The sequence below is a fragment of the Melanotaenia boesemani genome, chromosome 8 (assembly GCF_017639745.1).
Source record: "Melanotaenia boesemani isolate fMelBoe1 chromosome 8, fMelBoe1.pri, whole genome shotgun sequence".
Taxonomy (NCBI): domain Eukaryota; kingdom Metazoa; phylum Chordata; class Actinopteri; order Atheriniformes; family Melanotaeniidae; genus Melanotaenia; species Melanotaenia boesemani.
Window position 1 is genome coordinate 8,904,693 of NC_055689.1, and position 15,764 is coordinate 8,920,456.

Here is a 15,764-nt window from a genome sequence, read left to right on the forward strand (position 1 = left end):
ACACAGGAGCACGGCGGCCCGGGGTGACCTGGCTGAGACACCAGCCCCCACCGCCAAGACGTACGTCCCACCGCATCGATCAGCCACAGCCGGACACCACCCCCAGTACAGACGGACCCCCGTAGAGGAAACACTGGAAGGATCCAGAAACAATAAAAGGCAGTAAAAGAGCACTCAGTGTATAAAACGTCAGAAGTAATAAAACCAAATATTACGAAACTAATTAAGACTTAAATAACTGAATATCAACTAAAAGCTAAGCTGAATAGATGGGTCTTCAACCGAGTCTTAAAAACCTGAATGTTCTCTGCAACCCTGAGGTCCTCCGGCAGACTGTTCCACAGGTGAGGGCCGCGCCACTGGAACGACGCCTCCCCGTGGGTGTGTGTCCTGACCCTAGGAATGACTAAAAGTCTACTGCCGGAGGACCGCAGGGATCGCGAGGGTTCATAGGGTAAAAGCAGATCTGAGAGATAAGAAGGTCCAAGACCATTAAGACATTTAAAAACTAATAAAATGACCTTAAAATCGATCCTGAAGCACACAGGGAGCCAATGCAGTGATCGTAAAATGGGTGTAATATGGGCCCGCCTTCTGGTCTTTGTCAGGACACGTGCTGCTGAATTCTGAAGAAGTTGTAAACCTGAGATGGTTTTTTGGGGAAGACCAGAAAGCAGGGCATTACAGTAGTCAATACGACTTGTGATAAAAGCATGCATAAGCATCTCTGTGTTAGCCCGGGAGAGAATTGGGCGCACTCTGGCAATGTTTTTTAAATGATAAAAACCTATTTTGGTAATATTCTTAATATGGGGAATAAAAGTCAGCTCAGAGTCAAAAATCACACCCAAGTTTTTTACTTGTGAAGATGGATTAAAAGACAATGATTGTAGTTTAGGTAAAAGTTTCTCTCTCTGGGCCTCAGGACCGATGACTAAAAACTCAGTTTTGGCCTGGTTAAGCTGGAGAAAGTTTTCTGCCATCCAGGATTTGATGTCCAAAATACAGTTAAAAAGAGCATCCATTGGCCTTGAGTCATCAGGAGACACGGAGATGTACAGCTGGGTGTCATCAGCATAGCTATGAAAGTTGACCCCATGTCTCCTGATGACCCCGCCAAGAGGGAGCATGTATAGATTAAAAAGCACTGGGCCCAAAACCGAACCCTGGGGCACACCACATGTGATCTCCCGGACCCTAGAGGAGTAGGTGTCCATGCTTACCATAAATGTCCTGTCAGTGAGGTATGAGGTGAACCACTTGTGAACTGTACCAGAGAGGCCGAGCTGCTTTAAACCAGATAAAAGAATAGTATGGTCAATGGTGTCAAAAGCAGCACTTAGATCCAGGAGAACCAACATTGTTGTCTTCTCTAAGTCATAATTTAATCTAAGATCATTTAAAATCTTAGAAAGGGCCATCTCAAGGACATTCTGTGTATTTAAAAAATCAGCGAGCTGAATAAAAACTAGTTTCTCTAAAATTTTACTTAAAAATGGTAAGTTGGACACCGGTCTAAAGTTATTAAGGTCATTAAAATCCAAACCGCCCTTCTTCAGCAGGGGCCTCACCACAGCTCCTTTAAAGGCAGCAGGGAAGACCCCCGTCTGAAGAGAGCAGTTCATAATGTTTAAAAGCTCGTCTCTAAAAGATGCATAAAATGACTTAAAAAACGAAGTTGGGATTGGATCCAAAAGACATGTGGTAGGCCTCACTGAGGAGAAAACCTTATCAAGTGTCACAGCGTTAACCAGGGCAAAACTGTCCAGTGTTTCCTCCAGTAAAGGCAGACACTCAGATGTATTTAAAATAATGTTATTTTGAAAGGATAAAATATCACGTCTTATAGTGTCTACCTTACCCACGAAGTGGTCTGCAAACTCCTCGCATAGAGCATGTGTTGGGTTAAAATTGGATATAATGGAATCTGAATTTAAGATATTATCTATTGTTGAAAAGAGGATTTTGGGGTTGTTTTTATGGTTACTGATTATTTTTGAAAAGTAATTATCTCGTGCATTCCTAAGGGCGTTGTTGTATATTTTTTGTTGATCTTTGTAAATTTGATAATTTATTGTTATTTTGTTTTTTCTCCATCTCCTCTCAGCCATCCTGCATTTCCTCTTAATTTTCTTCAGTTCCTCATTCCTCCATGGGGCTATAGGTTTAGTATAAATGGATGTGGTTTTTTGTGGGGCAAGAATGTTGAGGGCTGACTGAAGTCTACTGTTAAAATTTTCAACAATAAAATCACAGGAGGCAGTTAAAACAGCAGGAGGACATTTCTCTAACACCTGGAGAAAGTTTGCAGCCACTTCAGGGGTCAGATGACGCTTCCTCACCGTCCTCACCAAGGCACCCCGCTGGATAAAACTGGTGACGTTAAAAAACACACAGTAGTGGTCAGAAACAGCCAAGTCGACAACGGAGGACACACCAGCAGACAGGCCATACGTGATGACGAGGTCTAGGGCGTGCCCGCCGTTGTGACTCGGCTGCCCCACGTGTTGAATAAAACCCATGTAACTAAGAACACTTAAAAACTCAGCTGCCACAACATCTGAGGGGTTGTCTATGTGTAAGTTAAAATCACCAGTTAAAACAATCATACTATAAGAATTATAGATAATAGATAAAAAATCAGAAAATTCTCTAATAAAAGCTGAGCATTTCTTGGGTGGTCTATAAATGGTTATAATCAGGATAGGAGGACTGCTAAGAATGATTGCATGGTATTCAAAAGTGTCATAGTGATTAAATAAAACAGGTTTGGTGGCAAGAGCTTTTGATGTTATTGATGCAGTGCCACCTCCCCTTTTACCATGTCTTGTCGAAAAAGCAAAGTTAAAATTAGGCGGTGAGGCCTCAGCAAGGACAGCAGTCGCATCTGCACCCAGCCAAGTTTCAGTTAGAAACATACAGTCAAGCTTGAAGTCTAAAACTAAATCATTGATAATAAAAGACTTATTTACTAAAGATCTTACGTTTAAAAGAGCCATGCTCAGAGATGTAGGGCAAGCTTTATTTCTGAGTTTGTTTACAGTGATGTTGACTGGTTTAAGAGTGCGGTTTGTTCTTTTCGTCTGTCTGTATGTGTTTCTATTCGTGGATATGACTGGGATAGATGAAAGAATGTAACAATTGTCTGTTTTGTCCGGATCTAATGATGGCGGTTGTTTATTGGATGGTGGATCAAGCTGTAGGGATCGGATGGGGGGGCTAGTGAGCACGGGGTAATCGGATACTGGTTGTGGTTGTACAGAGGAAGAAATGAGCGTGGGGACGTCAGATGTAAACAGTCAGTGTGCATCTGATTGCAATGTGTACTGTGAGTTGAATGCTAGAATACGGGAACCTAATCTATCTATCTATAATATCATCATAATTATGATTTCTAATATTCATACAGTACACATCAATTTTCAACATTTGCATTAGACCAAATTGCTGGGCAGTCGTCGAGATATGACAGTATTAAAGATTGAACTGCTGTTTTTAAGATGTTCGGTATCATAAAAGCTGCATGTCTTAAGATTAATGATATACCTCTTTCCATCTTTGCAATCATATTGTTCATGTGTTTTTTCCATGATAATTTGTCATCAACAGCCACACCCAGAAGCTTGGTGTTATGCACCTGTCTTATGTTAATATCATACATTTTTATCCTTAATATGTTATTATCCTTATTCGAATTTGATGCTATATTCATGCAATTATTGTTTGATAAATTCAAGACCAGTTTGTTTGCTTTGACCCAATTAGCCACACCCTTTAGTTCCTTATTCATAATCATTTGTAATTCATTGTTAGTTTGTGCAGACATGTAGATGGTTTAATCATATGCATACATTACTATGTTAGCTTTATCTAATATAAATGGTATAACATTTGTGAAAATAGTAAATAATTACGGATCCAGATAACTCCCCTGGGGTACTCTACATATTGTAATTCTGGTTTCAGAGAAGCTGCCATTAAAAAACACAGTTTGCATTCTATTTGATAGATAACTGTAGAACCAAGTTAGTGCAGACTGCTCAAAGCCATAACAAGAGAGTTTGTCTGGTAGTAGATGATGATCTATTACATCCAAAGCAGCAGAGAAATCCAGAAAAACTACATCGACTTTCTTTTTCATTTCAATACCTCTCAGTCAATCATCATGCTGACATGCTGATCAGTGCAGTTGATGTGGAGTGAGCCTTTCTGTATACATGTTGAGAGTCACAGATTATATTTTTATTGGATAATTAGTTAGTAATTTATACATATACAAATGTTTCCATCATTTTTCCAAACACAGGTAATACGCTTATAGGACAACTATTAGGCCTAGAAAAAGGCAGTTTCTCATTTTTTGGCAGTGGGATAATTTCAGCTTGTTTCCAAGCTTTTGACATATTGAGGACCCGAAACCTAAATTAATGATATGAGCTAATACAGTAGCAATCTCCACGGCAACCAATTTTAGAAGTCTGGTGTTCAGGCCATCCATACATGCTGGTTTACCTTTATAATTTATTAAGGAAGTCATCTACTTTCTTTATATTTACATTTTCCAGCTTAAACTTAGAGTTTTTTCCATTCATAATTTCATTTCTTATCAATAGATGAGATATATCATTCCTTTGTTTAGACATATTTTCTCTTAATTTTTCTAATTTCGTTATAACATAATTATTTAGATAATTTGCTATCTCCACACTCTTAGTTCTGAATGTACTATCTGTCTCTAGAAAGGATGGAATAGGTCTATTTTTCCGTCCAGTTATATCATTCAAAATATTCCATATTTTTTTACTATCATTTCCTGCTATTTTGACTTTGTTTTCAAAATATACTTTCCTTTTTTTCCTACCTAGTTTTGTAACAGAGTTTCTAAACGTTCTATCGATGTCCCAGTCAATTTTATTTTCTGTTATAATTGCAGTTATTTTCATTTGATCTCTCATTTTTATAGCTTTTTTTGGTTCTTTGTCAAACCAGGGAGTAATGGCATTCCTGACAGCAAACTTCCTCATCGGTGCATGTTGCTCTATTAGAGGCAGAAATAAATCATTAAACTTAGACACAGCTACTTCAGAATTGCTTGTTTCAATTACTTCTGACCAACAGATTTCTTTCACAGCCGTAACATGTAGCTCATGCCTGAACCTTTTATATGATCTTCTGAGTGACCTACTATTGTAGGTCCTGGTCTATTCATCTTTGAATTTCTGAACACTATGATGAGGTTATGATCACTACAGCTAGTGGGCATAGACAAGATCTTATTTCATAATTCCGGAGAGTTAGTAAAAATATGATCAATACAGGTAGATGTCATGGTGCCGTCTTGTTTTACACATATTGTTGGTTTATCTATCATTTGAGTGAGTCCACAGGCATTTGTTGCAGTAAGCATATTGTTTCTTTGTGGACCATTCTGAGAAAACCAGTCTATACTAAAGTCTCCCATGAAGTAGATGTCCTGACCACAGCAGTAATGTAATCCAAATTTTGGCACATTATTTCCAGGTATTAATTGTTTTCATTTGGTGGTCTAGGTTTCCTGTGCAGTAGATTTGCTTGTAACCATAATAACTCAGTGTTATATTACATCATATCAGTTTGTATTTTTACAGGCACATTATCCTGTACATAGAAAGCTACTCCTTCTCAATATATTTCTATCCTTTCTATAAATTTTGTAACCCATTATATCTAGCTCTGTATCCTCAAATGAAGCGTCCAGGTGCGTCTCAGAAATGGCTAATATCTGCAATTTATATTGAACTATCAACTCAGTGACTTCATTTACTTTGTTTCTCAAACTATTTATATTGATGTGTCCAATACTTAATCTAATCTTTGGTTGTCTGTATTGTGATGTAATTGTGTTAACCATCAAAGTATTAGATTACCCTTTGTGTAGGCATACCTTCATAATGCAGCTTATTTTGTAGTACTGGTGCGAGGATGTATGATCAGCCTGTCATGTCAAAATTTGTCTGACAGGAAAACATATTTATGCAGTAATATAAAATTTATAAATACAATTTTACTTTTAAGGACCGTTATGATTTTTTATAACCTCAGTATGTTAAAACTTTTGCTACTTCATTGGTATTGCATGAAGAATATAAATTTTGATGGAAAATATCTTAAACTACATGGCCTGCACTTACTGTCTATAGTGTCTTCAACAGTCTTAGTATAAAGTAAGTGCTTCCTAATCTCTTCTCTTGATCATTTGTTAAATATTTGCACCCAACAGATGAAACGCTTTTATGTCAAACGTACACAAATCAGCACATTAGTGGCATTGTGTGGTTCTTGCCCAATGACATTTTGACACACATGGCAGGATTTGTGGTTGAACCACTTATCTTATGTTTGAAAGAATGTGTTGTGGCAAAATTTGCATTTCATCGTGTTTTCATTGTTCAGTTTCTGACATAAAATTAATGTAACAAAATTATGGATACGGCATTTTCAATTCTTAATTCCATTTTTGACTGTTTTCAGATGGCCAAGGCGGTCATGAATGCATTTCCTGACAAACCAGTCATGGCATTTCAGACAGACACAGCAGAAATAGCCAAGAAACGTGAGACATTGGCGAAGGAAGTCCTTCAGGTTTGTGATTGTTCATAACAAACTGTCATGATCTTGTGACTTTTTTCAACGATTGCCACTTTTTTTTGTTGAAGTGTTTGACATGGACAACAACTGTGCCTTATGCGCAATGGCAAAACCACCTCTCCCAGGGCCCTCCATTACTGACTGGGTAAGTTGTGCTTAGAACAGAAAATGGATGACATCAGGCCATCCATCGCTACCAAAACTGAGCAATTTCCACTGTAGAGTTGATGGTAATCCAAGTGTGATTGAAGAATTGAACTTGCACAATAAATTGGTGTTAGCAGTTTTCAGTTGATTAGAAGATTAGATTATAATAATTAGGCACATACAGCATTTTGAAAAATACATTGTTCCATCATAACAGTCTAAGTTGCATGCAAATTAACTTATCAATTTCCCTTTGAAAGACAATGAAAAAATAACCAGACAAGTATCACTAAATCTGATATTTCACAGTTAAATATATTTTGGTAATTAGATTTGGTTTTTTGCAACTCTCATCACTTTGTCAGTTCTTTTGTATTCCTTTCAGTATTACTTATATAGTGCAACTCACAACATAAGCCATTTCAAAGCATTTTTAGACAATTTTATAAAGTTATTGCAGTTAAGTTATCCAGATCAAATCGATTACATTAACATTTATGGGAATTCTGTCTCTGGTACATTGAACAAAATGCAGTTATAATCCAAGGCAATATTTAGTTCTGATTACAAACTCAATCAAAAAATGTGCACAATGTTTCTATTATGGCTTTCTGTATACTTCACATCTGGTTTTTACATTAATATTTCTATGAATAAAGTAAATTTATTTTACGTTATTTTACACACAATTATGTTGAATGGAAAAGTATAGGTATTTGAAAGTTTGATGCGACGTCCACTTTTTGGAATTTCCTTGTTTTCTACATCATAGATTCAGTGTGACGACTGTGGAAGATGGTTCCATGCCCAGTGCCTCCAGATGGATGATGCAGAGCTTGCACATGTTTCTAAGGAGTACTGGAAGTGCTCTTTGTGCATTTAATATATTTTTGTTTATTTGTTGTATTTACTTCTCTTTTTGGTTATCATTTTTACTGTATAAAGTTATTCAGACAGATGCATCCAGTCTCATAATAAGACATTTAAAATGTGCACTTATTACAAAGAAATTATATTGAAAATATGTTTTATCTTTTGTATTTTTGTTGTTGTAAAGGTGTCTGCATTATATAAAAGTGTTCAAAAGTGTTCATTTTAAGTTTCATCTTGATTTTAGATTGCTATTACTACAAAATTGTGCATTAAATTTACAAGTCCTTAAGCCTAGTGATAGTTGTGGTCATTGTGAACATCATTCAAGTCCAATTGCTTTGTCACCTGTTGTGGAAGGGCTGGATTGTAAATATGGCTATTTGACCAGATCGGTGGTATGTTCAGTTTGGTTCAATACCTGATTTTAGATGGCTTTTTCTCCAGATTTCTGCTGTAAAATTTTAGGTCCTTGGACTAAGTCATGGCTGTGGCCATTGTGAACATCATTCAAGTCCAATTACTTTGTCATCTGTTATGGAAGGGCAGAAGTTTAGCCCTAAATATGGTTGTTTGACGATAACGCTGGTAAGTTCAGTTTGGTTTAATACCTGATTTTAGATTACTATTACTCCAGACTTCTCCAGTAAAATTGCATGTCCTTAAGCCAAGCTTTAAATATCTGTTGTAAGTTCAGTTTGGTTTAATAACATTTAAAAATAATCATCAAAATTCTGCAGTAGATTTGCACATAATTTTTCCTGGTGGTAGATGGGGGGTCATTTTGAATAGTATTATAATCCAAGTATTTTGTCATACTTGATAGTAAAATGATCAAGTAGGGTTTATATTTTTTACATGGAAAAATGCCATTTTCTACCCCATAACATACGAAATTTCAAACACCATGACACTACTAATACGTCAAAAATTACTGTTATTGGCATCAAATAACTTCACACAAAGTCAATAGACTGACAATTTATCACCATGAAACAGCATTTGAGGAATTAATAACTATTTAGTCATTTTACATATGACCGATAACCGTGTGTGCCTTGAGAGAAGGCTTGTTCCCTGGAAATTTGTGGTCAGTATAAAGCTAGTCATGCAAATCATTATGCCTTTACTGTACACGTGTGGTTCACAGCTTGTTTATTCTAAAGTTATAATCATTGTTATGAAGAAGAATGAATTCCTATAAGCAAACACATACAATTAAATTCAGCACATTTACATAACACATTAAATTACTATATTTTGTTTAATAGTAAATGTATTTTGAGTTGTGATTGGGAATATTTATCAAGATTGTATAGTTTAATTTGTTTGTTTTCCTCCATGCCCTGTCAAACCACATTTTTGTGGTTGATCCTCTGCAAGGGGCAGATGAGTTGAAGGACTCCAGAATGGTTGCTTGGATCAATATTGGCATTATTGATTAATCGCTATAAAAAAGAATCATCACGGTTCTGCCAAAGTGAATTTTCTAAAACAGCTGTTGTAGTATGATCATGAGGAGGCCATTCTATTCTATTCTATTCTACAGTCATTTAGCAGACGCTTTTATCCAAAGCGACTTACATTTGAGAGGAAGAACAACACAAGCATGAATTCAAACAAGATGGGACGTCATAATTAAGTGATAGTCAGACCGCTTTTGAGTCCAGTTGGACCCAGGTGCTGTCATGTAGTGCTAGTGCAGTGCATATAATTGTTTTTTTTTTGTTTTTTTTTTTTTTTCTTTTTTAATACAGGATCACGATTTCATCACACAATATCAACTAGGTCATAAGTGCATGATTTCATCACATAATATCAACTTGGGCATAAGTGCATGATTTCATCACACAATATCATCTTGGGCATAAGTGCACACAGCTTCTTCAGTACTTGGTTGAGCCAAAAAGCTGGACAAATCTTTCTGACTCATTTAGTTAAGCTAAATGTGGAAATGCTCCTTAAACATTGATGTGTTTAATGCTCCTTAAACATTGATGTGTGTAGTGAGTTTGGAGTGTCTATACTGTATAAGAGTGGAGTTATTGATCATTATTGGCATCATTATTGGTTAATCACAATAAAAAATCATCAAAATTATGCAAAAGTAAATTTTCCATAAATAGCTGTTGTAGTATGATCATGAGGAGACCATTGATGTGTGTAGTGAGTTTGGAGTGTCTATACTGTATAAGAGTGGAGTTATTGATCATTATTGGCATTATTATTGATTATCACAATTTAAAAAAATCATCAAAATTATGCAAAAGTAAATTTTCCATAAAAAGCTGTTGTAGTATGATCATGAGGAGGCCATTGATGTGTATAGTGAGTTTGGAGTGTCTATACTGTATAAGAGTGGAGTTATTGATCATTATTGGCATTATTATTGATTATCACAATTTAAAAAAATCATCAAAATTATGCAAAAGTAAATTTTCCATAAAAAGCTGTTGTAGTATGATCATGAGGAGACCATTGATGTGTGTAGTGAGTTTGGAGTGTCTATACTGTATAAGAGTGGAGTTATTGATCATTATTGGCATCATTATTGATTAATCACAATAAAAAATCCTCAAAATTATGCAAAAGTAAATTTTCCATAAAAAGCTGTTGTAGTATGATCATGAGGAGGCCATTGATGTGTATAGTGAGTTTGGAGTGTCTATACTGTATAAGAGTGGAGTTATTGATCATTATTGGCATCATTATTGATTATCACAATTTAAAAAAATCATCAAAATTATGCAAAAGTAAATTTTCCCAAAATAGCTGTTGTAGTATGATCATGAGGAGACCATTGATGTGTGTAGTGAGTTTGGAGTGTCTATACTGTATAAGAGTGGAGTTATTGATCATTATTGGCATCATTATTGATTAATCACAATAAAAAATCCTCAAAATTATGCAAAAGTAAATTTTCCATAAAAAGCTGTTGTAGTATGATCATGAGGAGGCCATTGATGTGTGTAGTGAGTTTGGAGTGTCTATACTATATAACAGTGGAGTTATTGAATTTTGTTTGCAGCATCAAAATGTGGTATTGCAATTTGCAGACGGTCCCCGGACGCTCGCCCGGCTGAAGGCTTTGCATAGAGATCAATGTTGTGAGTCTAGTGCGGAGGACGGCAGTTTTTCGAAAAAAATCAACATTTTGGTCCTTGTAGCTCGTAGTTTATGCTATTATAATTGCACATAGGCATCATTTGTGTTTTAAGAACGTCTCAGCTAAGATTTATTGATCCCGGAAGTTTGAATCTGTGAATATCTTTCTAACTTTACCTTAGTCACGATCTGCCCATGTGCTGTCTCACCGTCCTCAAGAAGGCTAACGATGGCCGAGTCGTCAGCAAACTTTAAAATATATCTGTTATTAACATTACTGCGACACTCGTCAGTGTACAGAATGTATAGAAGAGGAGAAAGACAACAACCCTGTGGAGAACCTGTGGAAGATGGCAGCACATTAGAAAACGTGCCATTCACCTTCACACATTGGGACCTATTAGTAAGAAAATCTAAAATCCAGCCAGTCAAATTAGGATGAATCTTAAAATCAGTAAGCCTTTCAACCAATAAATAGGGTTGCAAAGTGTTAAATGCGGATGAAAAATCCACAAACAAAACTCTGGCGTGAGTTTTGGTGCCTTCCAGGTGTTTTAACAACAAATGTAAAAGGGTAACCACAGCATCCTCCACACCTCTACCCGCCCTGTACGCAAACTGGAATGGATCATGGTACTTTTCTACCTGGGATAAAACTTCTTTCTTAATAATTTTTTTCAAAAGACTTCATAACAAGAGAGGTCAACGCTACGGGTCTAAAATCATTTAAAACAACAGGGGAGCTGCACTTAGGCACAGGAACAATTACAGAATGTTTCCAGATCTTGGAAACCTTTTGCAGCTTTAAAGATTGCAGGAAGATATAATGAAAAATCACACTTAGCTGATCTGCACATAATTTTAACACCTTCCCACAGATATAATCACTTCCAGGGCTCTTTGCCTTAGTATGCCTCAGCTGGTTAGCCACATCTTTAACATCAAAGGAGAAAGATGGAAGAGCAGCAGTCTTTCCCTTTAAAGCATCCAGGTGTTCAGTACCATCAACATTTTCAAAACGAAGAAAGAATTTATTAAGACCATCTGCTAAGTGTTTATCAGAGTTAAAACCATCCAGAGAAATATTGCAGTTACTCTTTGTCTGCATTCCCGTCATGGTTTTCATTCCAGACCAAGCTCTCTTAATATTATTACTGCGGAATTCTGCTTCAATCCTTTCCTTATACCTTAGTTTAGACTTGTGTATTTCTGTTTTCGCTGCCTTTTTCCATTCCCTTTCAGCAAGTAAGTCCCCCTCTCTGAACGCTTTTTTCCTCTTGAGAATCATGTCCTTAATGTCCTTGGAAAGCCATGGTTTATTGTTCGGGAATATCTTAATAACTCTAGAAGGAATCACAGAGTCTTTGCAAAACGAAATATAACTGCACACCACATCAGTCAGTTCATCCAGATCAGAAGAGCTCTCCTGAAAGACGGACCAATCAGTACAATCAAAGCACCCTTGTAGAGCAAGAGAACTATCATCTGTCCAAACTTTGACTTGCTTCACACAAGACTTTTCTCTTTTCAGCACAGATCTATAGGCAGGTAAAAGGTGAACAGTATTATGGTCTGAAGATCCCAACGCAGGACCCGCCACAGATTTATACGCCCCCTTAATAGGACCGTAACATAGATCCAGGGTTCTGTTATGGCGAGTGTGGCAGGTGACATATTGATAAAGGTGATTCAGTGATTTCTTAAGATTACAGTTATTAAAATCACCCAAGATAAAGTGGGGAGCATACGGAGAAATGGACTGGAAGTTGTGAGACACTTCAAAGATGATATCCGCGGCCGCTCTGACGTCAGCCTTAGGATGAATGTAAACAACAGTGATGAATATTTGTGGAAATTCCCTTGGAAGGTAGAATGGCCTTACAGACACAGACAGGAGTTCAATGTCGGTATGACACAGCCGCTCGCGCACAGTGACATTACTGCACCAGCTACGATTGACGTAAAGACAAACTCCACCTCCCTGGGATTTGCCGGTCACTGCGCTGACCCGATCCAAACGAACAGGAGCCCCAAAACCGGTAATTTGTAAGGAAGAGTCGCTATCCTCATCAGTGAGCCAAGTCTCAGTGAACGCCAAAAGACAGGCGTCTCTGTATTCCCGTAAGTGGAGTACATCCCCTTGCAATTCGTCAGTCTTATTCCTGAGAGACTGAACATTAGCCAGGATCATGGAAGGCAGAGGAATACGTTTCTTACTTTGAAGCTTTCTGATGCGCTGACGCACTCCACCTTTCTTCCCCCTTTTCTTTGGGTGACGTGGCCTTGCAGAATTCACTTTTGTCCCATCAGATAGAGCCTCAGCAGGGTTAAAATCCGGATCGGAATATGTGGGATTGTTCACGGCCAGATAACTCCAGCGCAATCCCAGGAGCGTCTCCCGTGAATAAGTAATTGTATGGCTCCATACAAAGTCTATAACAAACATTAACAATAAAAAACGTAGAATCTCCATTTTGACAGAATACCTTCTAAGGAAGCTGCCTCTGTTAACTCATAAACTTAAAACACCAAAATAAAACGCTAAAAAGTCACTAAAAACACTAAAAATCAAACAACACACACGGAGCACAAAACGCCAGCTGCCGGTCGCCACAAGAGCAGCGCCCTCTGTTGTGAATATTAAAACATTAACCATTTAAGTAATTAAGTTTACCAAATCTAAACAAATCATTGCCTCCTTTTTAAAATGAATTGGACCTGTAAAATTTGCAAGTTTGAAATGCCACGAAAAACTTATCTATTCAAACATTACAGACTCAAACATGGTCATGGTGGAGAATATCGGTCCGGACCGTGTACGTTCAGGCAATTCGTTTTTTTCGTTTTAAACCAAAATCGGAAAAACAGAAGTACCGACGTTTTTCTATTTTTTCATTTACAATCAAAATCGGAAAAACGGAAAATCAGAACCGATTTTCCTTTCCTATTCCCAGAATTCAAAGACGAAAAATAAGAAGAACTGAATTAAAAATCCGTCCCGTTTTTGGATATTGGCAACAAGCCCTCCAAATCATACGACCCCATTGTACGTTTGTACATGCCCTCGAATACGGCTCATGGTAACGTTTCTTACATTAGCGCTCCTACTGGTGACAGGAGAGCATTGCGGATTGCGGGGATTTGACCGCGACAGGGGTTTGCCGCGACATCGACGCCAGTTGGAGTAATTAAGGTAAGCACAGTAAATATGTTTTAACATTTAAGAACAAAAGAACACGTTTTAAAACTGTTTCGCCATCTAGTGTAGTATCTTCAATTAGTACGCAATATACAATTAACGTCATAAGGGCTAGGTTCATTTACAACAACTAGCCAAACGTAATTTTATTTTTAAAGTCAGCGCCTTTTTTGTTGTTTGGCACTCCAGTGTATTAACTAGAATTACTAGGCGATATAAAATTAAAGTTATAAGAGCAAACGTTTAACAGCAATAACAACAACTAGCCAAAAGTATCTATTTTTCTTTTTTTAAAAGTTAGTTAGCTTGCTAGCATAACAGCTATGTAAATATGACGTTTTTAGAAGGTTTAAGGTCTCTCGCAGGTGAAACCTAGAGATGGAAAAGAGAGACAGATATGACAGATGTACATTGATGACTCCAAGCCGATTTTGAAATGTCATTATCACACTTTACATATTTAATTTCCCAATCAGTACATATTGTCCTAAAGAGAAAGTGTGTATTGAAATTATTGAGTAATATATTATTTTAAAATTGCCCTATGCCAAAAATCAAGCATAAAATTTTTCTGAGAGCTTTAGGTCCTCTGACAGGTCAAAGTGATCATTAGATCACTTAAAATTGTGACACTGTGTGCTGCAAAATAATTATTTTCTTAATAATGTAAAATATTTATCATCCTGTCCAAAACACTGTGTTAAGTAAAAGATGTAAAAACTTAAGAAGGGTGAAATCCTTTCCAAAAGCAATAAAGTCAAGATTTGATGGATGACAAAAGTTTCAGCAACATCTGACGCTGGACTGACAATTGTCATGTACTCATTAATTCTATAACAAGCATTAATTCTTAATTTCAGACCTCTTCTATGCTTATCTTCCTCTACGAGACTATCACGACTATAGTTTGCATGTGTTGACTTGATAAAACTGATTAGTATAGCACTTTGCTTTGAAAACCATGATGTTGGGTACTGTGTTGATAAGATTTTATAAAACATATGACCCTGACCTGTGTCAACAAAATATAAGTGGGTAAAAGACATCCTTATCCTCATGACAGTTCTTTTTGCACAACTACTCATTCAATGCTGAATGTTGCACAGCTTATGTAGCACGCTGCACATTATGTACATAGATTACTTTACTTACTTATATTTTACCTATAGTTTATATTATGTTTACTCTTTTGCATGCTCTTCTTAATTTAGTCTTTCTATATACTTTGAATATTTATGGCATTCGGTGTGGACGGCAAAGTAAGAATTTCACTGTACAGGGAAACCTGTTTCCTTACTGTGCATGTGACAATAAACGCTTTGAATCTTTGAATCTTATCCCCTGATAACATGTTTGCTTTTCTTATTCCTATTTGTGGTTCTTTCCCCAGATGCCTACACAAAAAGAGTGTGTGATATGCCATAGTGCAATTGGGGTGGCCAGCAAGACCTGTATCGTATAAGATAGCTGTCAAAAAGACGTATGCATGATTCTAAGATTTGTAGTCGTATTTTTGTGTTAATAAAAGTTTTGTGCACAAATCAAGGCTGTCATATATGTGCGTCTGGTCAATTTTGTGGATTAGGAGTTGTTTTATGTGAGTATGAATCTTAAAGCTGTGAGTGCAAAATCTTGTGAATACAACTCCAATTTCTACGAAGACAAAGTCTCCTATTCTGTGTGGACACGAATTCACGTTTTTGGGTACGAGTAGAAAAGTATTCAGATGACGTCACAAGGGAGGAGTAATCGATCTGCCGATTGTACAAAACACAACAAGCTCCAATTTCAAAGATGGCTGAAGAAATTGCAGCGG

General features: G+C 36.9%; 2 long non-coding RNA genes across 2 annotated transcripts; one reads left to right on the forward strand and one right to left on the reverse strand.

Moving 5' to 3' along the window:
- Window positions 1-6,660: 6,660 nt before the first annotated feature.
- LOC121644378 lies at window positions 6,661-7,863 on the forward strand. Its single transcript, XR_006011266.1, has 2 exons — window positions 6,661-6,772; window positions 7,547-7,863. It is a non-coding gene; the product is annotated as an uncharacterized LOC121644378 (long non-coding RNA).
- A 49-nt stretch (window positions 7,864-7,912) lies between these two features.
- On the reverse strand, window positions 7,913-8,424 carry LOC121644385. Its single transcript, XR_006011272.1, has 2 exons — window positions 8,284-8,424; window positions 7,913-8,095 (listed from the first exon to the last, which is right to left on the reverse strand). It is a non-coding gene; the product is annotated as an uncharacterized LOC121644385 (long non-coding RNA).
- Between the last annotated feature and the right edge of the window lie 7,340 nt (window positions 8,425-15,764).